The sequence below is a fragment of the Typopeltis vanoorti genome, chromosome 11 (genome assembly GCF_054136105.1).
Source record: "Typopeltis vanoorti isolate ZY-2024b chromosome 11, IOZ_Tvanoo_1.0, whole genome shotgun sequence".
NCBI lineage: Eukaryota > Metazoa > Arthropoda > Arachnida > Uropygi > Thelyphonidae > Typopeltis > Typopeltis vanoorti.
The window spans coordinates 26,802,066-26,828,108 of record NC_143559.1 but is presented as its reverse complement, the minus strand read 5'-3'; the positions used below and the strand labels follow the sequence as shown (position 1 = coordinate 26,828,108).

The 26,043-nt window shown below is 35.2% G+C and overlaps 1 protein-coding gene across 3 annotated transcripts in view; it reads left to right on the top strand.

The window, feature by feature from the left end:
- Window positions 1-26,043, top strand: part of LOC150101395 (uncharacterized) — a 334,623-nt gene that overhangs the window by 131,596 nt on the left and 176,984 nt on the right. For 2 of the 3 annotated variants that reach the window (XM_090400550.1, XM_090400548.1), the window contains exon 1: window positions 3,961-4,224. The exons of the other annotated variant lie outside the window; for it this stretch is intronic. The gene's annotated coding sequence lies outside the window, so the exon portion shown is untranslated. Of the gene's footprint in view, window positions 1-3,960; window positions 4,225-26,043 lie in introns of those variants that run through there. 3 annotated transcript variants of the gene reach the window in all.

Sequence of the window (26,043 nt, the reverse complement as noted above, 5' to 3'; positions counted from 1 at the left end):
AACGTAATAGTCAATAACATTAGATCCATCCTATTCCAGAACTTTTTTTTTTATTTTTTTTTTTTTAACAATTCCTTGAACTAGAGCTTCGACCTCTTCCATTTGTAGACCACATGCACATAAGTATACCATTTTTTTTTTCAAAATAATAACAAAAATTAAGGTAGGAGAATGTAAGAAGTGATTTTTATTCAGATTTTTACTTACGAGACTAAATAAAAATCTCAGCGAAATAAGGAGGATGAGACACACGGAATGGAGTAAAAGAGGAATAGTTTACAAAATTAAACAGCTACAGTAGTAATGAATGAAGAATTGAAAAGATTTAAAATACGCAATGATGTGATCTGGAAAAAAAAAGCTAATATATACCTTTTATTATTATTCCTTCCCTCCTATTTTACCTGGTGGTGTCGACGATTTTTCCACATTTAACCGCTACCGTATCGAGGATAAGAGTGGTTAGCCCGAGGCCTCCCGGTATGTTTGTAGATGCGTGTGTTCACGGGCCGGTGTGCCTGTTCTGGGGGAAAAAACATGAGTTTCCGGATTAAAAAAAAAAAAAAAACATACCTCCGTATGAGACCGACTAACCCACCTTTAGTCGAAAGAGACTAGACAAAGGTTCCTCACGTCATTGATGAGAATCGAACCTAGGTTTTCATATATGTATGAATGTATGATGCACTCTAATAATAGAACACGTGAAAGAAGAGTGCTGAACTAAACCGAATACTGCAGAAGTAATTTGTTAAACTGTCTCATGAAACACAAGAAAGCGTTACCACACAAATAATAGAGTACACTAGAAAAAATACAGACAATCGATCGCGAAATAACCCAGAGAATAATATATTCGGCATAAATTAATAATATCAAAAGAGAAAATAGATACAGCATTATTTTAAAAAAAAAACAGACAAAATCTATTAGGGAAAAAATGAGAAATGCGAAAAGAAAAAGAGAGGTAGTATAAACATCTAAAATTGAAACAGGATGAAGATAAATAGTTATCCAATAAGAACTGCTCATATGTCTACAAGAAATAAAGCGACTGCTCGAGATAGTAATTAATGCAAAATGGAATAAGGATGGGATCCCTATCTGAAAATTCTATGCGCAAATTTACTAAACAAACCGAAAGTTATCAAGATAAGAGCATCCTGAGAACAAGTCAAACTGCATAGTAAATCGCTGAACAAATTAACAACATTATATCACGTTATTTATCAGAGCAGCACAACAGAACTGTGTTAGAAAAAGATGAACATGTATTGAGGTTTTCTTCCCAAACATACGTATCACACAAATGATAGAGAGTAAATGTATTTGACTTTCTCAGACTATACCAAAATACCTGATGGCGAAAATTAACACATGATGTGAAACGTCAAACAATTCAGTTGAAGGATTGTTTGAAGTCTTATATTTCAAAAATAGAAAAACAATTCAGTTTATTGAAGAAACAAAAAATGTTATAATATAGTCAAGAATCGCAACCAGAAGAAATTTCAGGAACACTAACATCCCCGAGGGATGAAGAGGAGAAGAATAAACGTTATCTGAATTTCGTACAATAATTTGCTAAATATATAAGTGGCACGATCCGACAATTACCTATTTTAAGACGATATACTGTACACAAATATATAAATTAATTAAATAAAAGGATTTAAGAGAAGTTCGCGAGCACTTTGCAATATATTACTACCGGCTAAGAGAGACGTCGGTTCCAATCTTTCCAGGGAGCGAGGGATCTTTATATGGAAGCTTTTAAGATTTACGACTGAAGGTAAACAAAAAAAAGGGGCAGTAGAATTTTTGATTCGATAAAACAAATCTACCGAAAAATACATGCAATATACTCGTACACACACACACACACACACACACACACACACACACACACACATCTCATACCTTATCTGATTCGTATTTTAATGCCAATAAAAGCAAATCTACCTACCTCTAAACAACAAGTCATGTTTATTAGGTGTATTCGATAAAAGCCGAAAGAACACACAAACACTGCCATTACAACCAACTCGTGAAATTTCAGAATTTAAGCTACGAAATGTATATTAAGAAATCCTTAAGTCCGCTTTTAAGAATACGAAGTCTTAGTGTATGATAATGCTATTTACGTTATAAAAAAAACATCCTTAAAAAGAAAATAATGTAATATAATATTATATAATATTACATTATATGTATTATATTAAATTTATTATTACATTATATTAAATGTAACATAATATTACATTATTCCGGATTGCCAGATCAACTAGTGCTTGTTCAGTTAAACAAATTGAAACTATGCAGGCTTCAATGACACAAATATTTCCTAAATATTTCCTGCGTGTGCTAAAATATTGTGACTTATTCTTTCTTGATTTTTTTTTCCTGTTCAAAATGAAATTAATGAGATAAGCTGGATTAGAAAACTGAAATTAGTAATAGTGTGAATCTTACTACTAAACAACCACATCTCATCTAATAATAATGAAGCATACTAATTACTCTGCCTTGTAAGGGCAACCAGCAAGAGCTGGTTGAGCTTACAAGCAACCAACTATGGAAATATTACATCACAATGTCTTACTCGTTATGAAAAAAGCGCAGCAACAACTATACAGTTTATCTGTAGATAAACTAGATAAACTGTAAATATATATACACACACGATATCAGTACTTCACTATTGTATTTCATTAAAATAATCTATAATAGAACATGTTTCAAATGGACAGTGTTCTACTGAATTGGCCACTATTATTCCTCTGAAAACATTAAAACAAGAGCCACTGTTAACCAACACCCTTTTACAGTCCATCTTGAAACTCACCGAACCAACTTCACTGCCTCCTCCTCCATCTCATCTATTTCTGTCCTTTGGACCAGTCTCCCCAAAGATTTCAAATCTCAGCTCTCAGGCAAAAGGTGAACAGATTCCTCCTTTCTTCTATTCCTCTTGCCCACACAGGACATTAATGTGCTTATAGGTCTGGTGGCCTTTCGTATGTGGATCAGATAGATTGATGTGTGAGTGTGTGTGCGCGCGCGTGTGTGTTCTATGCAATATGCATATATTGCATAGAGAAGTATGCCAGGCTTTGCCTATCAAATATTTTGAAAGGCAAATTTCAAGTTAAGACCATTTTATATAAAAATTCGGAACTTTTTCACTGAAGACTAGTTAAAAATAAGTCACAATGTGAGCTCTATAATCATAATACATTTACGAGTATATAAAATCAGTTTACAGTGCTATTTGGTACAAAAGTATTCAGAAACGATTACCGTATTTTGTTTTTCGCATTAAGTGAAACAATGTCTCCCTTATTATTATTATCGAAGAGTCCTGTTTCTTTTAGCCTACAATGTCCTTATTTCTGTTATGACCTTACATACTTTCCTTCTAAAACAAATAAAAAAAGAAATCAAAGAATTATGGGGAACACACACAGAGAGAAATTCTTTCCAAACTAGTGGGAATAAACTCCGAGAAGATAATACCATTGCTAAGCAACGGAGCATACAATTACGTGATATATATTTTTTTTAACTCTTCTACCCCCACTCGACTGTGTAAAATCGGTCTATGGCTACAATGGCGATAGAATTATAGCGGAACAAAAGTTCTTTTCCCTGACACAGGTAGCCAGGTTACTTTTTTAACCTATCTCTTCAGCTATCTTGTTTTCCTTGAAGTAGTCTTTATTTGTGTTTGTATGTGTGTGTGTGCGTGTGTTTTCAGCAAGCTTTCAAAAAAAAAAAAAAAATGACCAATTACAAGGAAGTCCGAAATGGAGCCGGTAACGAGCTGCCTACTGGCTCAAGTGCGGGTCGGAAAGTGCGAGCCTCGCCCCCATTGCTCTGCACCTGACACGCAGCCTCGTTCATGAGCCTGCTCAGTTGTACGGCGCCGTCGGCTGTGAGCGGGAGGTAAATGCTTACCCATGGATGCTGACTCTGTTGCTGTGAGAGGTGTTCTGGAAGCTAACAACTGAAGATTCTTCTTTGCGTTTCTGTTGCTATGACAGCTCGTGAACATTGCTCTGGTTGATTAGTGGATGTTAGAAAACATTTAGAACTTGGGAGTATTATCAAAAACGGGACGAACTTCCTTCCTGTGGTTCTCGCACGTGGAGGTCGGTACGACTCACCTGTATATGCTGTATCAGGTGCCTCTGTCTTCTCTCTCACGACCCTTGAGCGTGTCAGGTAAGAGAGCGAGCTTGTGGATGATCAATTAATTAGTTCAGGTAAAAAGAGATACTTGGTAACGATGGAGTTTTATTTAATAAATACTATGTTTATCACGTAACTATACGTTTACGCATTACTTAAGATGTTAACAATTTCCTTAAAAGAATCAATGTTAAATATACTGCGCATGGAAACATGTCAAGCGATAAGTATCTGTTTTCTGTGGCACAGATTAAATGGTTTAACGAACGCTCTTTTGCCCCCAAATTTTATAATTAGCTTCTTTCATCTTCTGTTACTTATTTGGTTATGACAAAAAACAGAAGTAAAGCTAACGAGTTATCTTACTCGCCTTACTGTCTTGTCTGAAGGCGATGATGGCACGTCTTCCGGCTGATGGATCTCATCTGCCTAGTTAGTTGGACGGCTGGTGAGAGGAACAAATATGTAGATCCTACTTGTTTATACGTTCTTAAAATGGTTCGAGGAATGAAGACTTGTCTACGAGTTAGATCCCGATAAAATTTTACAATTATGAATTTTAATATATTTTATAGAAACGTTCTGAGAATGATATACCTTTTTTTTTTATAAAACATAATCCTTCGTTTTTATTTTTGTTTCTGAAATAAATATTCCACGAGAAACGATAATACGCACAAAGTGGATGATATTTCTTCGGTGAAAAATATAAAAAGAATACCATTGTATGTTTACAAGATAAAGATATTAATTCAATAAAAAGAGTCGGTTTAGAAATTATTAAGTGTAGACTCTCTTTAAAATACTGCGATGTGTCCCTGTTAGTCGAGCGTGATGTCAATGTGCTTTCGGTGTAGTGGTTACGCATAAAAACGAATGAAAAACTAGTGAATCACATGAGAACCAAGGGGAGGTGACTAGCTTTACACTGTACTCTAGAAGTTCTTGCAGTGATGCAAAAGGGAGCTACGCCACTATTAGGCGTCGTCCTGGCCGACTATTTTTACCTCTCCTCCTTGGCGCGTGGGCCAGCGGCACACCATCTACGGTTCTGGAAGTCTGGGTGTCGTGCGCCCCCATCATTTGAATGTCTGTTAGTGAATCCAAAACGTGTCTCCCTGCTACAGGACACCAAGGTCGACAGAATATGTGTAGCAAACATATAGACTAGTAATGTAAATGTAGACAAGACAGTCGCAACATTTCTAAGTGAAATGTAATATCGCCTTCGGTGACCAACTCTTCAGACACCTCTAGTCGCATACACAGGAAAAAACAAGAAAAAAAAAAAGGACGCTAGGATAAACTGTATTATAGCTGCTGAATGCTACATTGTGATGGGTGACGTAACACTTTCCCTTGGGCATACAGATAGCACGTGCCATTCAGCTAAACGATATGAAGAGATGTTGCCGAAAACGGTGACAACACAGCAGCCAAGCCTGTAAGTAGAATTAAACAGGGTTAAGAAAAAAAAAAACCTTGTTGCTGTCACAGATACGTGGGAGACACGTGGCACACGGTATAAAATAGATGAACAAGTGATAACGAAGTATCCTCCCCCCCCCCCCCACTAGAAATCATACAATACAAGTGGGCTGACATTTGCATGCAGCGTATATAAATTCTTTGCAACTATTTTAATCATGAAATATATTAATAATATTTATTATTTCACACAAAAAATAGATGAAAACGTGGAGGAACTCATCCAGGAAAACCTTACTGAAATTAACATTATTTTGGCGTGTTAAAGTTGAAGTTAAGTTAAAGAGCCTGCCTTTAACAAACAAACGAAAAAAAAAAAAAAAAACTCAAACATCACAACAAAAAGTCAAAAGTTTCCTAAAGGAATGTGTTTACTTTCAATTTTTTTTTTTTTTTTTTTTTTACAGCATTCAGCTCCGTTTTTTCCAATTCAAATTTATGCTATAACTCCGATTTAATGCCTTCCTGTATTTAAAAATTTCCTCTGAAACTCTTACTAAACAGAAAGAAGGGCGTTTACATTTCTTTATGTAACTAACATACACTGTAAACATGAGTTACCCATGTCATGTGGAATTCTTTTTTTTTTTCGCTCGAAGAAAAAGGAGAAATTATAGTGCAGCTATTATTAGTAATAGGATATTAAGATATTTTAATTTCTTCATGAATATAAATATGTGACCAAAACGTTTTCTGATTATTTATATTTTTGCGGCATTTACTTACTATTACATGTTGTCCTAAAGTGATCGATCCTGTTGAGACATAATACAGGGTTTTATGTTTACACTATTGTAAAATATTTGCAGTTTTTATTTATTTATCGCAATTGAGTCTGAAAATCTTCCCTTAGTGTGAACAAGTGAGAAGTGTCGAAGAGAGAAGAAAAAAAAAAGTAGGATGTCTGATTACTCCCTTTAGAACTCAAACTATCTGAATTTTGCTGTTTCCATTTCGAAAACAAGTTTTAACATATCGAAAGTAATTTTTTGCAGTTACAGTAGTGACTGCAAAATTTCTGCGCGCCGTGCTGTCCTTTGAAGGTTTGGGGATAGGAAATTTTTCCATCATATATTCGGACTATATAACGGTCGTATACAGATTGCAGGAATATGATAAGGAAAATTAAGTACTAGGACTAATTATTTGTATATTACACCCCACGAAGTCCTGTGGCTATTATTATTATTATTATTATTATTATTATAAAACCCAAATAAAAGCCACTTTCCCGCTAATGAATTTTTAAATATTTCAAATATAAAATCGGATCTCAACTGATTGCTTTCATTAATATTTAGTATCATATTCACATTAATTACCAAAATCGGTTTATTAAAGAATTTGTACTTATTTTAGCACCGTGCGGCCATTCAAAGACATGAACATCAGTATTGATATACGTCGTGGGTTAAGGCAGCATCCAATATATCTTGATATTGATGATACTGGATATATTACTGATAATGTATCCAATATCATCAATAATATATCGACTGGGTGTTCTCACCATTTGTATCATTCAGCCGAAATCTATCGCCAGTTTCTAGTGAAGCGATTCTGTCCATTATTCACAATTCAGCTAGCCAAAAATACACATACCGGTCACAGAATTAGAAATATTTATTTAATATTGTGTTGGACCTCCTTTTGCGACCGCCAATACCAATCCTCTTCAATTCAATACTCATAGTTCGGTGAAATATGGGTCGGGAATAGCCTTGGGGATCATAGAGCACTTGAGGATAGTACTCTATGATCGATAGCTGATTGAGTTAGTAGAGTTCGGCGGGGCTCAATTTTAGGAAGATTGCCGTTTTTGATTTTTATCCAAATTTAGTAATCCGGTGTTACTAAAAGAGAGAATAGTTGTAAGCAAGATCAGTGATATGGGTATGAAATGGATTCAGGTGACAGTAAGATTTAATATCACAAACTATAAGATCCTTCACATTTGATAAATAAAACCTCAAAGATTGCTTGCTATGGGTAACGATAAGCTTAATTAGGATTAATGAATAGCGGTACGTTCAAATATTACCATTTTCTAAAGAGCGTAAGCAGTCAAGAAATCATAGTAAGAACTTTGGATCAGGTATTTGAGGATAAATAAATGTTGTCTGAATCATAATTCAAGTAGGCTATGACGTGAATGCATTATGCATGTTAAATGTGTGTGTTCGCTGGTTTGGCTGTTTTGAGGGATAAAAAAAAGGTTCCTGAAGGAAATACCTTCACATTTTCCTATGAGGCTGGCTAACCGGATCAACAAATATGGTATCCTTTGAATTAGAAGAACTAGTGCACTAAATTTATTGTTAATTTCGCAACCGATATCTTCTTTAAAACACAAAGTTTGAAACAGTGTTATGTCGCAACGTAACTTTAAAAATAATTAATGGAGTAATAAAGACGAAGATACGCATACTTCGGTGTAATCCACGAAGTTTGCTATCAGTTAGATGTCGACTGCACATACCGCAAATCGTGACCTCAAGAATACATAGTTACTATCATAATATTTTTAAGTAAAAAACTGGATATATTTAAAAAATCGTAAAACCTCAAATGGAATAAAGAAGATATCTGTTGAATAAACAGGTAATCTTTTTTAAAAAAAATTCGAATGCTTCTGTTGATTATTAATGCAATATTCTCATTTGCTAGAGAAGGAGCAAATATGTGATCGCCAAGTGAAATCATGACGCGGCTTGCTTTGAATGGATGTGGTCAGCCATAACCTTATGTAGGATCAAGTCCCCTAAAACTAAAATAATTTTATGGACACTACATAAAGCAGCGGTGATGTGCGATTACAGAGTATACTGGTAACGCATTACCTAAATATTTGCAGGACATAGTTTATTTTTTTGCCGAATAACATTCTCCAAATATATTTATGTTCGAAGTCAAAATCTTATTAAGCGTGTAGGTGCGTTTCTCTACATGTAAATATCTATTAGAATAATTTTCATCGTCTATTCCTATACATATAACAATGCGGGAGCCTAATACAATTTCATTAAATTTCGCATTTGGAATATATAATAAAAAGCGTTAGGACATTTCAATCGTCATTAAAATCAGACTGGTACCTATTATTATGAAAGATGATATCAAATAGCTCCAAATTATGTATTACGGCATTTTCTCACTCTAAGGAGTTCAATCCGCAAATGATAGCGTGCAATTTCTGTGCTAAGATGTACATCATTAGACAAGAATTCTACTGCACTGCTGACTGAGGATGCTGACAGTTCATCAGGCAACAGTGCAAAGCTTTTTTTCGCAAGAACTACAAATAGGTAGTGTAGTATGCTGCATTAGCAGGCAATAAGACATCTTATGTATAAGATGGTTTATTCGATGTGCCTTATTTAAGCCAGTTAACTAGAAACAGCATCGGATGAAAAGCAATTCCCATTCCCAATATATTGTTATAAGTGAAATTTTTGTGTTCTTTTTCATACATTCTACACATTTTCAGAATTCCTGTGATTTAAATTACTTTAGTTTATATAATATACCATGCTACCATGCACTAGAAGGATACCGATTGCTTTACGTGAGGTCAAAATATTAGAAAATGTCAAAATCTAACCAATAAGCAGACCTTGAAAGTTTAATAATGCTTTACCGAATCGTTTACGTATGCTTATTTAATTAATTTTTAATAGAGATATGTTTCATCAACATTTACAAATTGAATATAATTAACGAGAATTAGAACTGCCACATTTTATGGTTGTTGAGTGCGTTTATAGGAATTTTTAAATTTAAGAATTTGTGACACAAGACGCTGTCGGCCTATATGAATGTCACGGATATAAGCTGAAATAAGTTTGAAAACGATGAATAACTAATTATAATTTAACTGTGCTGTGCATGATTATATTTCTAAACTTGATGCTCGACTAAAAATGCCCAGTAATGACAAGTGTGACTAAATTATGCTGTTATGTTGAATTAACAATTATTATCTGTTGGATTTTTTCCTTATTAAACAATATGAATATTCTGAATGCATTTATTTATTTTTATTTTTTTTAATTTGGTGTAGTCATTTGTACTACTCTGCTGCGATTTCAAATATTATATAATTCATGCACTTTTTTGGGGTTCTCTAATACTTTTGTTATGAATTATGTGATTTGTTATACATGATTTTTGGTAACTAGTATGATTTTAAGACTTTCATTTACGTAATTTTGCTCAGTGATTATCTAACATTGTTCAGGCTTAAGGGAAATATCATTATAAAGGCAAGGAGACATCTGATCCTTTGAATATTTTAGCAATTCTTTAAACTGGATCTCGTTAATGCATGCTTAACATTATTTCTCTGAGGTGTGGATATTTATTTTCATAATATTTAGTTTTAATTCTAATTTTTTTCTCTATAATCTGAATTTAAAAAAAGACATGATTTTATTTTTTTTTTGTAATTTGGAGTGTGATTTGTACTACTTTGTTCATTTGTTCTCCAACAAAGCAAGTTTAAATTAATTATTAACTTAAAAAAGTAATTATCACAAGCAACTGTCTTATACAAAAAATAATTCTCGAAGATGGTTTGGGTGTACTAGTAACATAAGCAGAGACCTATGATATTAAGAGTCCTTGACTTCTGAAATATATTTACATGTTTTTTTTGTTTTTTTTTAAGTCATTGTATCATGTTTATTCTGGGCGATGTGTGGATAATTATGCAATGGAAGCAAATGCATCAAACACCTTGCTAGACAAAAAACGGATTTTTAACACTGAACAAAAACTTTTTTTGTTATTTTATTTTTCTAATAAACTCTTAGCTAAAATTTTGCATTGTTTATGCTTACCTGAGTAACGAAATGGAAGCGAACTAATACTGTAAGATCAATCAGCACGAGCACAACTAACATGTAAACACACACACACACAACCTACACTATATTCAGAAGGCACTTCCAATGTTCATAGATTGAAAAAAAAAATCAGTTTATATTTATCTTTGTTGTGGAAACACTGGTGAAATTATGCACGTTACAATTTGTGTCTACAGAAGAAATGAAGTGGTATGCATCCTTTCTATCAGAGAAATAAGCCCATCTGAGTATCTTTTATAAGAGATTGCGTGAGTAAGAACCAGACGTGGGCCATAACGTCAGCCTGTTGTGCAGTGAGGGTTTCTAGTAACTGCAACTAGGTCAATGTCATATACGAGTTGCGGCTTGCTACGAAACGCTTCCTTATCGATTGCTAGCAAGCACATTAAAAAGCAGGCTAGTTTAATCTTTCCATAACGCTTCGCGAGATTCAAACAGTAGGCATTAACAACCTCTCGCAATCTTATTACATGTTCAGGTAAATATTTCCCCATGCCTCGACAGATGTGATTGACCAGGAGTAAATATTTGAACAAAATGCGTTTTAGTGTCTGCAAGATATAATCTGGTTAGCTGTCCAAATATGGATTACAGGTGGTATCAGTAAATGAAGGCAGAGCACATCTGAGGAAAAGGGGAGAGTATACAAGCAATCAAGTAAGAAAATAGAATATAAAAATATTCACAAAAATTAACCCTCACATTCTAAAAATGCCAATGGTTCGAATGACATTATTTATCCTATTACTAAAAAAAAGTATTTTGCTTAACAAAACAACGTGAGGAAATGTGTTCGTAGAGCGTTTGAAAATTACCTTTTCAATTTCAACTATTTATTATGTGAATATGGTGCAAATGTTTACTTTAAATGAAATACAGTATTATAGAAACCCGAAACTTATTTTAATAGTTGTACCATTGCAGTGTACGAAGAGGGCGATGGATATATGCTTTGATCTTAAAAGGTGGTGTCATCAACCTGCAATTATTGAGTTTTAATATTTTCAGAGTACAGAGAGAAAAAGAACATTCCCAAATGAAGTGTAAAAGATTCAACAAAGTAAATAATTCAATTCAGATGAGAACAACAGCCTCTTGGTTATGGAAATAAAATGATGTCCACCCAAGACCTGCTAAGTTTAATTCTGCTAAACTGGCACATTGTCGAGAGAGAGAAAGAAAGAGAGAGAGAGAGAGAAAAAAATTACAGTAGTCACTGGTTGTTTATCCTGTGATGTTCGTAATATTTTATTACAAACTGAAGGTTCGGCATCAACGAAGACAAAGTTGAATCCTATGGGTTTGCCTGTGAAATTATTGTGTGACACCTCCAAGGACTCATCGAGAGAAGGCACTATACAACTTTTCAAAAGAATACTGAAAACGAAGTTTCATGAAAAGGACTGCTCTCAAGGACGAGGCCACGTCGTTGATAGCAAATTGGTATCAAGGAAATTGAAGTTTACATGCATTCGCTAAATATGAGACAGAATCCAAAAGGTTATATTTTTCTTGAGATAGAGAAGGAGAAAAAGAAGCTTAAGTTCTTCCTTCTAATGAGAAACAACATATTGACGGCATTATTTTCTATCATGTTCAGATCGAAACTAAATGATGCTGGACATATGTTCTTTTGAGAACAATCCTAATGCTGCGCCTAAAGGAACACATACCTACCACTATTTTAATATAGTACGTCCTTAAAAATATGAATCGTCTGAACAGGTTGTTCAGATTATTTTCCCGTCCTTCCGAATATAATTAATAATTATCAGTAGAGGTAATGGAGGGGGGGGGGAACACGCAGTAATAATTTGAGAAAATGGTTACTAAATTTACTTTCATTATTGAGATGTTTCGTCTGGTTACCGAGCGAGTATGACACGAATTACTAATTTTACATAAGAAGAAATCTGTATATATAACTAACCTTGTAAGCTATTTTGGTGAAAAAATTAAATACAGTAAGCCGAAAATATTAAATTAAACAATTTATTGATTAAAATAATAGGAGAAGTCTGCGCTTAACGCATTTGCTGATAAGTTATCCAAAAGGCAGAACTCGCCTATTTTGAAGATTCTAGCTTTCCTAAGAATAAGCTTGACTATGGATTTAATTTAGTGGATGGTTGAATGAACGGAATGAAAGACTTTTGGCTGCAGTATTATTAAAGCATTAAGTGATACTGCTGGTGATTGGAATATGGCCCAAAGCAACTAAGACTATGAGGCTAGTATATTATGACTCTTGATTGCATATGCTCTTCTAGCTGGTTGGTCTAGTGCATAGGTTTCCAAAGTGTGCGGTACCACCCCCCAGTGGGCGCTGAAGCCTTCTAGAGGGGCGGTACAAAACGACTTTTCTAATTGATTTGTACAAAAATAAACCCAATTTTATATAATTTAATATTATGAGTAAAAATAATAATGGCAAGAAAGAAATAAAATCGTAAATTTTAGTTAGCGTAGTTAGTACTAACTTATATTGCTAACTAGAGGGAAAAAACAAAGCAAATATTATTCGAAACTTATTATACTGTTTTCTGTGGTTATGTTTTGTAGGTTTGTTGTTTATATCTTGTCTAATTATTTTATTTATTAATTATTATTTATAATTATTCGGACAATGTCGTGGTCGGACGAACAAAATGCGCTTGCGTGCAAAATAAAAAAATTGAACGTGTCATACAGGATATTTTAACTTCTATTTTTTATATACTTAAAAAATTTATTATGTTATAATGGGGGGCTTTAACTGTTATAATGGGGGCGTTACAAAATTTATGTCTTGCAAAGTGGGCGATGGCCCGAAAAAGTTTGGGAACCTATGGTCTAGTGCGAGATGAAAAATCCGAGTTTCGTGGGAAAATCCTTACCTCAACGTATGAGACTGGCTAACGCAATTTCAACAAGGTCCTTATAACAGTTCTTTGCATCCTGGTCAGGATTAGAACTTAAGTCTTTCCAACCAAAGAATATCATCCAGGCTTCACAAAGGAACTCAAGATCTATAGAATGAGACAGAAACGAGAGAGAGAGAGAAGCGCAGTTTTCAAACTGATTTATTTGTCAAACAACGTCACTCGGACAGTATAAATTCCAAGTTTTTAAATCCTTTGTCTTCCCCGGTTTAAAACGGACAGAGGAGTTTGATTTGATTTTTTTTTTTATGGCGCAAAGACATCAAAAGTCATACTACGCCAGGACACAGGTCACAGCAGTACATATGGCAATATGTACTGCTGTGACCTGTGTGATTGTCCTATTTACAACGGTTAATAGGACAATCACAAACATCCATGCCCTTGGCGGGATTCAAACCCGCAGCCTCTCGGCTGGAGAGCGGATACTAACCACTCGGCCAACCAGGCTGGAGATTAGTTGGAGATCGCAAACATAAACAAAGACTGCTTTGTATAGCTCTTATATCAGCGCATTCAAAAAAAAAAATGTCAACCCCAATTAATTTATGCGCCAATCTCTGTGGATAGAGTGGCATTACACAACCCAAATTGTTTATATTCAAAGACTAGTTATTTCTTGGTCTTGAACAAGGACGCGATAATGAAAATAATTAAACATCGAGGAAAGGGGGTTAGCTCCATGCTGAATGGCTAAGCCATGTCACGAGTTTGACTTTTCAAAAAACATGTCCAGTACGTTTTATGGAATTAACAGATCTATTAAAATGACTACAATTTTCTCAGCACAATTTCAAACTAATATTTCTTTGTTGAGAATGGTTCCTATAAATTCTGTGGGAAAATATACATATCCCGGCTCATATTAATATCCATGTTCGGCAACGAGAACGCAATGCAGAACACCAATGTTCTATGAAATACATCTAAATAAAAATATTTATTTTAATGGCGTACCGTTAACTGACAAACTAATGCCACCGTAAAGGCCCATCTCCCATCCATACATAATATGCGAGATGGGCCTATATCATATTTGATGGACCTATCTCATAGGATTACAAATAAAACAAAAACTCTAAAAAGGATTATAGCTGCCTCTAGAGCTAATATTTTAACTCCAAAATGGCAAGTTAAATTGCTATTGAGAATAAACATGTATATATGACTAAGAAGCATGGAAAGCTCGATTCACGCGTACACGTGGCATGTGCTGTAAGTTATCTTGTGTTGTGTGGGGATTGATTGCTCTTTCTCACAACCAGGATGCTCGCTATCTTTCTCGGAGAGAGAAATAGCATCCTGGTTGGAATACTCTGCTACACCTATCAATATCTCTCAACGAACACATAATACGTCTTCGTTTCTATTGCCTTTCTCTACTTAATTGACGTTGTCATTCATCAGGTGGTTCTTGTTGGTCTGTTCACGCGGAACATGCCGGTTGCATTCTGATTACTAAAGCGAATGATGATACATAAGGTGATACCAAGACATGGAACTTCACTGGGCTGGGCGTACCGTTAACTGACAAACTAATGCCACCGTAGAGTGCTGCTAACGCCCTGTGAAAATATGCGAAACTGACATGTGTGATGTAAGTCGCACATCACGCCATCTTGAATGATGGCGTACTGAATTAAAGACTATCACCTAAAGAACAACAAGTGAAGTAACCAACGTTATGGTGGAAGATACCAAACTTCAGAGCTTGATTCCTTCAGAGATTTTACAAAATATCAACATGGACCCGATTCTGGACGGGCACAGAAATGAGGTTATTTCACGATCGAGCTGCTAGTAATTGCGTTGCCAGAGTGTGCACCTCGTGAGCTAGTTGAATAGTCGAGTTCTTATAAACGATGTTTGTTATTTATTTATTTATTTATTATTTGGGAGGAAGGATGACTCGAAAGCTCCTTTACTGGATCGATGGAATGAATTCCATTATGGAGAGTCACAGTATTTTTCCAGATGGGTTTTCGATTATCTGAGCTATCATTGTTTCAATATTTAGATTTTTCTGGCCTAGAGATTAGTGTACTCGCTCTCCAACCAACAAGCTGCGGCTTCGAATCCATCCGTGGGCATGGATGTTTGTGATTGCCTTTAGGTGAGAAATGAATATCATCGTCCGGTGTATGACAACCGTCCCACTTATTGGAGGCCTGAAGTAGCTTCAAAAAGTTCGATGTTTGGTCTCTAGAGCAGGGTGTTGCAAAATGTATTAGAGGTTTGTAAATAACTTTTTCATCGAAGAGTCCGTATTCTTGGTTAGCTACACTCTCTCGACATCTGTTTTAAGACTACTGTGTGTGCGTAGGATAAGCACATGAAAGAGTTATGAGCGGCATAAATGTAATGGATAATTTTAGATGTTTCAACTACATTCGAAATGACCAACCAACAAACAACGTTGGTTGGTCATTTCGAATGTAGTTGATGCATCTAAAACCCAGACCATTACGATTCGCTAAAATATCGCCAACAAAATGGCGGATGTGGTGGGCAACTGTTTATAAAGAGTTTTACTGGCATTCATTTATTACCTGATTTTCCAGCCAACTTAAGTTTTGAGATATTAAAACATTATAAGTCTTAGTTATAATCTTTTAATATCTCATTACTATAAGTCTTTTAATAACTTATTACTATAAGTCTTACTTATAAAATTAGTATTTAAGATATCGCAGTTGTAAAGATATCTCCATAAGGTTAGAAATAGGATCTATTTGTATATATAAACATTGGTCATAAAATGAGTCAGGAACCCTGAAGTTTGCAGGATGCTTCTACAGTATATAACAGTATCAATATATGCACACGCGTCAGAATTAACGGAATACTGACTAATTCTGATGCACTTTAAAACTTGTCAAACAGCTACTACACGTGCCCTAGAAATCTTTCATTTAATGATGTGCATTGTATTTGCATGCAGAATTATCTAATACTATCAGAAATAAACTATTTCGATAGAATGCTGGTGCTTCCAAAAATAAATAGCAATAGTGGATGACGTTAAAAACACGCATTTACTGAATATAACACTGTTCTTATCTATGGGACTGCTGTAATAAATATAAGTTCCGTGTTCAGTCAAAGTAAGCATATCAACGTTTTCTACATTTATATTTTTGAACTAATTATCGATTTTGTTTCTGCATACTACCCATTCCAACTGCCAGCTTACCACAGGCTTCTCATAATTACGAGGAAAATGGGAGAGGAGAATATTTAGTTAACATAAAGTGTGATGTTTGCAATGAAATGAAGAATTTAACGAGAAAAATTAACTTTCGAGAAGCACGCAAGGCCATTAGTTATCTGTTAAGCTATTGATCTACGAGTCATTCTATCAGCAGATGATTGATGGCATTTGCTATTCTTAATTAAAAAAAACTATTATTTAAGTCTCTTCAATTTCTAGAACAACAATACAGTAGTAACCGAGATTAGTTCTATCCCAACCTCAAAATTATAAAATACATCCCTCACTGTACTAAACAGCTGAAGCGTTGCATGGTTCACAAATAATTCAACAAATTATTGGCGTAGGAGTCTTGTGTCGTTGTTTGCGATCAACCTGTCGTCAAATATGCAGGAGAACATAAAAGGATTTCAGTTGCAACTGGATGTTGTATTTCCCACGCCTCATACTACTAAAAACAACAATTTAGTTCCGCTTCGGTACGGAACAACACGTGACATTCTGCAATCCCATTTCATCAAGCTGTTACCTTAACAGGCGGGTTGTTGCTCTAGCCCGATGACTATGACGAATTTTTGGGTGTGATCCGTAGCGCAGTATCACAATACTACAACAGTTGTACTTCCTCGACAATCTATGCGGTGTGAATAAAAGTAAAAGAACCACATTTACTGGTGTGCAACTATTCTAATAGTCAAATTTAAACGGTCACGCAAGACAAGCAGTATACTATATACTTGACTGCTGTATATCTACAGCATTATTCGTTGTAAGCCTTATAAACCTATGTAATACAAGATATTAAGGAATATCCGACACTCCACACTCGAAAGGGGAAGCCCAACGTTATTTTCAGAACCCTCTAGTCTTCCAGTATAATGTTCATTATAAAGTCGCAATTGTATTAACACCCAGTAATACATGCACTTAGAGATCACTATTCTAATTTTTTTTTTACATATCAATTCTATGCACAAGAGGACGTTGTAAAACATAAATACATCGCATCAGCGCATGCGAGGACAAAATATCAATAATTGAAAAAAAGTGGCGTCATCAAAACAAAATATCCAAAACAGCTGTAAACACTTTCATAAGCAGAATAATTAACGTATTTTAACATTTTTTAGGTTTTGCTCTCTGAGATATGGTAAATTAATATTTTCTGATTGAAGATTTAAGAACATCTCAGCTATAACACGTTCATAGAAAGAGTACAATCTGGGTAGCCACTTTTCGTTCACATTTCGATAATTGTTTTCCAGCAACCAGCATTCATGGATGTTTTAGTCAGAACAAGCGGGTCGACAACCAAAAGTAAAAACGGTGCGTAAAGTTTGTCCATATGCAACTGATATGAAAATACAGTACAGTCTACTTGTACTGCAGTCAATACATTGAATTCAATTGAGACCAATAAGTGGTTTGTAGTTTTGGTGAAGTTTTAAGTCGGAAATTTAAAATGTGAATCGCTCACATTTTACAATACGTGCTACTTATCATCCCACCCACCAAGAGTTCACGAGTTCCTTGCAGCAACAGAGGCTGTTATCATTCTTTCCCTATTACTACAGTTATTTACCTAAAGTGTGTAAGCAGAGCAAATTTTAATGTCACCAAGAGACAGCACAGAAGCAGTCGCACACTCCTCTCTGCCTCCCCTCTCTCATTTCAGGCCATTAAGGGACTTCCATTTAGCTATCTGCGTAAACCAGTAGTGGTTGCTGGCGTAATCTCGTCAAATCAGCTAGTTATAGTAGGAGATTGTCCAGCTGTTTGTAGGATGAGAAGGACCAGACCTGGTCTAAAGATCAGCGTTGTTACATGTCGTGTCCACAGGACGCCAAGGCCGTTGTTCTAATCTAGTCACGGGTGCCCAACGACTTCCTGTTTTTAGTACACGCAGTAGGGCTTGTGAGCAGGTATGTGAAGTTGATGGCGGTTAATCAGAGTGGCTTCTATGCACGTAAGGTGCCTCACTTCAAAAACGATGACCTATGGTATTTTTACGATACCTGATCTTTGTAACGGGAAAGTGGGGGAAGGGGAGCTTTTGGAGAAGAGAGTAAAACAAGGCGTCTCCGGTGAGTAGCGCATAGTCGCCACGGTGATAACAAAACAAGGGCAAGTGTTTCTACCAATAAGCACTAACAGTCTTGAGGTTACTAGCTAGTGCAAAGACGAAGATTTTGATAATTGGTTGAAGGAATTCTATTAACTGACGAAGATTTAAATGATTTATTTCATAGTTCAGAAGTTATTATTAAAGATTTGAAAAAATTTTCCCCTTCACTTCGGTGGTGAACAAGGCACAATGTGATGTAATCTAACGTTGTCTGGTTCTTATGCTCACTTAGAACATGTTCTGATGATATGAAGGAATAAAAGTCAAATATTAAATATAGAAATCGATTGTCAAGAAACTGGGAGAAACGAGAAAATAATTTTTAGCGACTTTTTAAAACAATGTAGGCATGAGAAAAAAAAATCTTTCTTGGGAAAAGGAAGATATTTTTGAGATAAAAATTAAGATTTGGAAGAGAAATTTGGTATATACAAATAATTAGAATATTCTCTCGTAAATGACTAAGTCGCATAATATAAGATAATGCATTCCTTGATCTTTGTTGCAATCAAATTATTCATGTGTTTCAATTTTTTCCAAGTTTTAATAAACTGAGTTCATGGTGATTTGACCTCATCTTAGGAGTCAGAGAGAATCAGTTCTATGTTGACGGTTTGCAATATTTATAGAAATTGTGTGTTCACCGACTGTTTAAGAGAAAACACGCTGCTACTTCCGCCTAAGAAAGGAAAATTTAGTCTTATCTCAAATAGATTAATAAAGTTCATCCAATCACAAAGCATTTATATTGAGATTAAAATTGGATGTGACAATACTATTCAGCCAGAGAGATGCATTTCAATTACTTATTTCTATGATAATCAATTGCTGTATTTATCTTTGACTTATTATGGTACGTTCCAATATCTCAGTGACTTCATATTGTCAAAAGAAAATTCCCAGGGCTATAAGAAAATCCATTACAGCGCCATGATGTGGCAGACTTTTCTTTCAGGCGGATGACATTTTAAGTGAATATTTCATGTAAATACTCCTTACCAATGCAATAAAACCAAGAATATCCATAAAAGAACCCTTTAAATGTAAATTTATATCATTTCTCTGGAGAGGGGAAAGTGAATAACGTAGTGAATCTTTCTGAAAAATCCTTTTTCGGCACATCTACCATATTATGCCTGCCTTAATTTTCAAAAAATTCATTTTACCCAGTTTATTATGAAACACTCCTGATTTTTAATCAAGATTAGATTTTTCTTTATGAAATAACTGCCAACTTCACTCAGGCGTAAACATACTGCTGCTAAGCTGCCTCAGCATTCAAAACGCCGAGTGTCGTCTTCTACTTGTTATACTACTTTTGAGCCGATTAGCTGTTGACACTCTGAATTCTGCAACTCGTCAAGCATTGAAATATTGTAACCTCATTTCAGGAGGTTCTTCCAAAACTTCAGATGCTGTTTATCAGAACAGAAAATGTCATCGTTTCATCATCTCATTCTTACTAACTCAATTCACTTCCTAGCTGCGTTTTTTATGGTCCCCCCCCCCCACATACACATACACGAAAGGTTCTAAACTCATAATACACTTTGTACTTTGGATGTTTTCAAGCTTGCTTTTACAATACTGTTATTCGCTTGAAAACCAACTTCGAACTCGTACCAACTGTTCATTCATTCCTTCCCGCTGCCACTGTTCAGTAGACTCGGCTCCTTGCAATCCTCTGTATCATTTATTAGGAATGTCAGTTTTCTCTGGCTTATCTAAGCTTTGGCATCGACAGCACCATTGTAGTTTGAGTCATCAGCCATTCGTGAGTAGGAGTGCTTAAACAATATTCTGAACTTCAACATAAGTTTTAGCAGTAAAACATTTTTCATGTCCGCAATCCGTTCAACAGACTTTGATGGCAAATGACTGCCGTTCCATAACAGACATTATCCATTTGCGTGCTACGTAAATAGTAATGGCAAGCACGTAAATTAACAGTCCACAGAACGATGGCTAACCGGGATTGTATCATTTACATCACATAAGACAATAATATTTCTTATATATATCAGAGCACTCTGAGATCTCAATATTTAAATAGTCATATTAAGCCATCTGATAACAGTCCTAAAAATAAAAAATATATGGCAATCATCATGAAATTTTCCTTTGTTCAGTTCTATAGAACCAAAAGAGAAATTATGAAGGTACATGAGCTAAACTACTACTCGGATTAAAAACGTATCGAACATTCGACAGAAGAATGTTGAAAGAAAAAAAAAATATTATTTCAAAACAAAATAAAAAGGACAAACTACAAAATAAATCCATTTTAAGAGGACTGAAGACAAAAAATTATACGGAAGAAAGGGGTAAGGAAAAAAATGCAAGAGTAAAAATCATACGATGTGTGCCTGATAATCAAGTAAGTGTGTCCATACGAACGATACTGGACAAATGCCTGTTGAAACGTGTATAGGTGTCCGTCACGTATTTCCGAGATGACCTGCTGTGTCTATTACAACCCTGTCGAAACAGAATAACTTGGTCGAACTATACGGTAGACAGGTAGCCAAAAGGTTCATACTCTGTGACAGAACCTTTTTAATGAAATCTTATTTCTGAACTACATTAGCGCACTCTAAGGAAGGTCCGGAAATGTTTTCTCGGTTCGAAGGCAAAAGACTTATTATAAAGTTTCCCTCCAATACTCCCTTTCATTGAGAAATATTTCTTGAGTGCAAAGACAAAGGCCTTTATCGCACCCACGAAAGGCAAAGAACAATGAAGCAATGGAAACCGAAGTCTGTGCTGCATATCCAAGGTTTTTATAGAGGCCACCTGGTACTGCAATAGATTTAAATCTGCACGTATGACAGCTTTCTATACAGTGCGCTCCTCTTGCTTCCTCTCTCTCTCTCTCTCTCTCTGATTTATGTATAGTGTAAGAAGCACGTGATGGTCAAGATACACAAATTAAGAGTGAAAGTCTAAATGCATCAATCTTCATAAGTGGGCTTCTTCCCGGTTCCAGAGGTGAGCACTTTTCTAGACAGATGAGTGTCTTCTGCAGCTGGTTGTATAGGCATATCTTTTAGCACTGAAAATCATTACAAACAGATTCCAAGGAAAGTAAGCTAGAAATAAAAGAAAGCTATCGCAAATGTTTTTTTTTATATTTTTTTAAGAAGTCAAGTGTACGCACATAGTATACAAAATCCTGCTGTACTAATCGAAATTGCATTTTCCGAAGATGCATATTAGAATCGGAGCGAATGCTATTCAGTGAATGATTATATCGATTCACTGAATAGCATTCAGTGAATCGATATAACATGTCCACTTCTGGTGAACATTATTAGAAATGGAATTACATTTCAGTATTTCTGCCCCGTTCATATTTTATTAGAAGTGAGTTTGACGTACTCATTCTGTAAAAGTGATTATATAATGAGGTTCCCCTCCCCTTATTTCGTTGTTCCTAATAGTTATCATTTGGCACAAGGATGAAGATATGGGTGCGTGTACAATCCATACAACGAAATAGATGATATTTCATTATCAGATATTTCGTTGTACGGTATTTATTGTAAAAAAAAAAAAGAAGGAAAACTTTATAACAAATACATTCCTTACCGTTATTTTTCTTTTAGTATATTCATGTCAGATTATGCTGACGCCCTCAAGATAATTTCGAAACTATTACCAGGAAAAACATTTTTCACTCTGATCAATTAAAGTATCCAAATGGATGTCTTTTGCAATATAAACAGTACAGTGCAGTACTCATTATGGCAATGCAAACATGTTTGTGCAGATTTAAACAAGTTGCGCTATCGGCTGCTAATGCCGGTCTGTTTGTAAGCCAATAATCATGTTTTGTGCGGCGACAATATTTACGATGTCAGCAAAAATAAAACTGTATTTTTTTTCTTCTTAAATTGGAAAAGATCTATTGAAAGCATATACATGTTACTGAAGGGCGTATACAGTTTCAATCAGTCTATTCAAAAAAAAAAAAAAACAGCGAAACGATCGACAGGGTTCAGTCCATCCACTAGATCACCATCTATCGACAAAGGACAATACACAGTTTAGTCTGAAATCACTGACATAACCAGACGAGACAGTAAATGAAGGCTGAATTGTCATAGGATAGAGTCACTTAACTAAAGGTGTGAATACAAAAAAAAATGCTTGACATAATTTTTGAGAAAGTTGGACTACTACAGATAAAGATAATTTTATATTTGCTGGATGCGACTCCTTTCTTCCTTGTATCCAGAACACAAAAACTGAGAAGCCACAGATTTAATGTCGATGATATTAGACGGGTTTAGGGCATCTCTAAAACAGATTGCGATAACCTTTACCAACAGCAGTAGAAACGATAGGAAAAGTATTACTGTCGAAGGGATGCACACGCCTTTTATAGCAGAAGGTGTGTATACCCAAAATCAATCCATATTCCTATGAGAACAGGCAACTGATATTGTGTGTGTATTATAAAGGTAGTAATCTAATTGTTTAATCTGATCAACATGTTTTAAATGCAGTTACGATACGAAATTGCAGCAAACTGCGATCTTTTAAACATTTACTAAGAGTATTCAGCATGTATTACTTCATCAGTTGTTTGATTTTCCTAATATATGTATAGTATTTGATGATTAGTGTTATTATATTAATACCACCTCCATGCACTACTCAAAAAGTAGCACATTATAAAAACATTCAGTACTTAATAGGGTTAACATGAGAGAAAATGTAAAGTCGTCATTATTAAATATACTTCATTAACATAAATTAATTTCAGGAAGTGAAAAGTATTACCATTTAGAAACCAAAAATGGTCGTTTCACATGTTATTTCGATTCTCTAATAAACTGAACAGCGGTTTTATGCTCAGCAATAAAATGAACAACAGAAAGCACTGGGCTGAGTGTACTTTGGAATGGAAAATCGGGCCAAAAAGATAATTGGAAAGGAAACCTAATGCTCGGAAACAAGATTTTTCTGCATCTTTTTCTGGAAATTGAAGTTTTAAGATTTAAAAAAGTGGGGAAAAGCAGAACTACGAGGGTGGTCTGAAAAGTTCTCAGCCTCGACCATAGATGGCGACATTTCGTTTTTCTAAGTTGGTAAATCTGTCATAAGCATCCATGTGAAACTGCAAGTCAATCTATCAAGTAGTTTGTTTTATACAGCTATCTGAAGCAAAAGTGTTGTCTATCTCCCATGAATGGATAAAATTGAGTATCGTGCGGTTATAAAATTCTTTGTAAAAGAAGGTTTAACGCCAAAAAAAATTCAATCAAAGTTAATAAAAGTTTGTGGGCACTCTTCTCCTTCATTTTCGACAATTAAGAAATAGGCTGCCGAGTTTAAACGTGGCCGTACCAGCCTTGAAGATGACCCACGTGAAGGACGTCCAAATAACAACACCAAAAATCATCGACAAGTGCGCGATATGGAATTGGATGACCGGCGAGTCAAAGTGCGTGAAATTGCTGGGACTATAGGCATTTCAAAAGAACGTGTGGGATATATTTTGCTTGAAGAATTGCAAATGAAAAAGCTTTGCACAAGATGGGTGCCGCGCTTGCTCACAGCAGATCAAACACGCACTCGCATGAAAATCTCTGAACAGCTTGGAGCGTTTTAACAAGAATAAAACTGATTTTGTGCTTCGATTTATTACTATGGATGAGACTTGGATTCACATTACACACCAGAATCCAAACAGTGGGCAGAAGACGGTTGTTCAGCACCAAAGAAGACAAAGTCGGTTCCATCAGTAGGAAACGTCATGGCATCGGTGTTTTGAGATGATATAGGCATTTTGTTTATTCATTATCTTGAAAAGGGTAAAACAATAACTGGGGAATATTATTACGATCTTCTAACCAGACTAGACGAAAAAATTCGTGAGAAAAGATCCGGTTTGCAGAAGAAATAAATTATCTTTCATCAGGACAATGCACTTGCCCACAAAGGTGGTTTGGCAATGGGAAAATTAAGGGATCTGCACTATGAATTGTTATAACAACCATCCTATTCTGCAGATTTGGCTCTCTCTAACTTCTATCTCTTCCCAAAACTAAAATTCTTCCTCGCTCTTCAGCCTTTTTCTTCGAATCAAGAGGTGATTGCAGCTGTAGAGGGGTATTTTGCAGATCTTACTGAGAACCACTAAAGTGACGGGATAACGGCGCTGGAGAATCGCTGGAATAAATGCATTAGTATTAAGGGAGATTATATTGAAAAATAAAAATAATTTTGAAATTATAAATTCGTTTTTTCATTGTTAGGCCGAGAACTTTTCAGACCACCCTCGTATTTGAGAAAAAGCTAAGATTTTAAAAATAGGTATTTTTTTTTATATGCACATTCAATGGTCCATTAAATATTCTGAGATGGGTGCGCTATAATTTCTATTTAAATACCGTACTCTTACAGTTGGTTCCCATTTATGTCAATATCATTTGCTTTAAAATTTCCAACTCCGTTGTTCTCAACATGATCAATAAAATTCGAAAGACGTCATGAAAAAATTTTAGGGAGTGCCTAATATCCAAACCAACAGATATGAATTCAGAAATGAGCATCGCTTATCAATTAGTATAGCACCGATACTGTTAACATGTATCGAATTTCGAAACATGTGAACAGTAAAATTATTCTGGATCATGAAATTACTGGAAAAGTTAGCCATTTTATACAATTGCGGTTGATAGTCAGATTCGTCCAACTGTTATGAAGTGTTCTGAAACATATCGGATAAGTCTAAATATGTGTAATAAATTAACATTAATAGCAGATTGTAGGATTTCAAATGTAATACATTATACTTAATTATTACAGAATGAAACCTGAGCCCTAAACAATAAACTGTCCTCTCTTTTAATGATATCTTTCGCACCGACGATCACGATCGTTCATAAGGTTCCATAGCAAATGCAGCAAGTATCACGGATTAATATTTTTTAAGGTTCCATTTTCCAAAGCAGAGGAACAGTAATAAAGTACAAATAAAAGTCCGACGTTCTACGTCTTTGATCAGTGTCACATGTAAACTGGAGCCTCCGTAGCTCAGTCAGTATAGACGAAGCCCTTTGGTCGGAAAGACTTAGGTTCGATTCCCGTCAGTGACGTGAGGAACCTTTATCTTGTCTCTTTCGATTAAAGGTGAGTTAACTGGTCTCATAAGGAGGTCTAGGGGTTTTTTCCCGGTAATTCGGGTTTTTCATTCCTCAAAACAGGCAAACCGGTCCCGTGAACACGCACGGC